Source organism: Tetranychus urticae, unplaced genomic scaffold, assembly GCF_039701765.1.
Source record: "Tetranychus urticae isolate SD_2017Ah unplaced genomic scaffold, NJAU_TeUrti_SD_1.0 Scaffold_4, whole genome shotgun sequence".
Lineage (NCBI taxonomy): Eukaryota > Metazoa > Arthropoda > Arachnida > Trombidiformes > Tetranychidae > Tetranychus > Tetranychus urticae.
The window spans coordinates 610001-612500 of NW_028315836.1; the positions used below are offsets into that span (position 1 = coordinate 610001).

The window sequence follows — 2500 nt, forward strand, 5'->3', positions numbered from 1 at the left end:
AACTTGTTTAGCATTTTACTTTGCTAAAACATCAAGTTACCTGGTTGATCCTGCCAGTAGTCATATGCTTGTCTCAAAGATTAAGCCATGCATGTCTAAGTACATACTGTTTATAAAGTGAAACCGCGAATGGCTCATTAAATCAGTTACGGTTCCTCGGATATTCTTTTTTACATGGATAACTGTGGTAATTCTAGAGCTAATACATGAACAAGTGTTCCAACCTCAGCTTGCTGACGGAAGGATCGCATTTATTAGTACAAGACCAATGATTCTTATTCACCTAGAACCCTGTTCAGTGATTTCGGTCGCTGTCTAAGGACTAGCAGTGGGGATCTTAGCAACTTCGGTTGCATTTCTTGTGATGACTCTGAATAACTGAGCAAATCGTATGGCCTCTGAGCCGACGATGTATCCCTCAAGCAACTGCCTTATCAACTGTCGATGGTAGGTTATGCGCCTACCATGGTTGTAACGGGTAACGGGGAATTAGGGTTCGATTCCGGAGAGGGAGCCTGAGAAACGGCTACCACATCTAAGGAAGGCAGCAGGCGCGCAAATTACACAATCCCAGTACGGGGATGTAGTGACGAAAAATAACAATACGGGACTCTATTGAGGCCCCGTAATTGGAATGAGTACAATTTAAATCCTTTAACGAGGATCTATTGGAGGGCAAGTCTGGTGCCAGCAGCCGCGGTAATTCCAGCTCCAATAGCGTATATTAAAGTTGCTGCGGTTAAAAAGCTCGTAGTTGGATTTCAGTCGAACCTATGGGGTCCACTGATTAAAGGGTTAGATGGTGATGTTAGGTTTCTTGCTTGTGTCTACGGATGCTTGCTTGAACCTTCATTCCTCTTTCCTGGTGGTTACATTCATAGTGTTTAGACAGAAAATTGCTCGATATTTGCTATCAATGCTCTTTACCGAGTGTTGATTCAAGCGATCGAGACTTTTACCTTGAAAAAATCAGAGTGCTCAAAGCAGGCGTCCAAAACCTCGAAAGAGGTGCCTAAAAACGGTATGGTCAACCATCTATATGATGCGTACCACTACCTTAACTTGAATGATCTTGCATGGAATAATGGAATAGGACCTTGGTTCTATTTTGTTGGTCTTAAGAATCCAAGGTAATGATTAAGAGGGACAGACGGGGGCATTTGTATTGCGGCGCTAGAGGTGAAATTCTTGGACCGTCGCAAGACAAACTACAGCGAAAGCATTTGCCAAGAATGTTTTCATTAATCAAGAACGAAAGTTAGAGGTTCGAAGGCGATCAGATACCGCCCTAGTTCTAACCATAAACGATGCCAACCAGCGATCATTCTGAGTAACTAATTTCATGACTCGAATGGAAGCTTCCGGGAAACCAAAGTTTTTGGGTTCCGGGGGAAGTATGGTTGCAAAGCTGAAACTTAAAGGAATTGACGGAAGGGCACCACCAGGAGTGGAGCTTGCGGCTTAATTTGACTCAACACGGGAAAACTCACCCGGCCCGGACACTGAGAGGATTGACAGATTGAGAGCTCTTTCTTGATTCAGTGGGTGGTGGTGCATGGCCGTTCTTAGTTGGTGGAGTGATTTGTCTGGTTAATTCCGATAACGAACGAGACTCTAGCCTACTAAATAGACTTGCAGTTTACACTGCAGTACTCCCCCTTAGTCAACCTGTGGGTGGTAGTATCTCTTGATGGTTTCGGCTGTTGAGGGCTCTGCTGCTATTAGCCTACAGAATTGGCTAGGGTAAGGATGCTGTAGCACTGTAAGGACTTCTTAGAGGGACAAGCGGCGCTCGCAGCCGCACGAAACAGAGCAATAACAGGTCTGTGATGCCCTTAGATGTCCGGGGCCGCACGCGTGCTACACTGAAGTGGTCATCGTGCATACTGTTTCCTGCTCCGAAAGGAGTGGGTAACCGCTTGAACCCATTTCGTGATGGGGATTGGGCATTGTAATTATTGCCCATGAACGAGGAATTCCCAGTAAGCGTGAGTCATTAGCTTGCGTTGATTACGTCCCTGCCCTTTGTACACACCGCCCGTCGCTACTACCGATTGAATGATTTAGTGAGGACTTCGGACTGGTCAATCCAGACCATTGGGAAACTAGTGGTCGGATTGTGCTGGAAAGATGTTCAAACTTGATCATTTAGAGGAAGTAAAAGTCGTAACAAGGTTTCCGTAGGTGAACCTGCGGAAGGATCATTAACGTATTACCCTCTTATTATAAGAGAAATACAACCTTCAAACAATCAAACACTCTGCATAGTGATATTGTAGATGCTAATATGGTGAATGCAATTGAATTGTATTTGCATTAGAGTCGCAATTGTGAATGTTTATTGCAAACATTTAGCCATTGCAACATGATTCTAATTTGCATTACATTCGTTCATTCATACATCCATCTTTCATTATCCAATGCAACAAAGAGTGAGGGTTATCTAACGATAGCCATAATTTCTTTTGCAAAACAATTGTAGTTTATAATGAAAAGCCTG

At 43.8% G+C, this 2500-nt stretch overlaps 1 non-coding gene across 1 annotated transcript; it reads left to right on the top strand.

The window, feature by feature from the left end:
• Positions 1-37: 37 nt before the first annotated feature.
• On the top strand, positions 38-2207 carry LOC149092992 (small subunit ribosomal RNA). Its single transcript, XR_016200370.1, has one exon. It is a non-coding gene; the product is annotated as a small subunit ribosomal RNA (ribosomal RNA).
• The last annotated feature ends 293 nt before the right edge of the window (positions 2208-2500 follow it).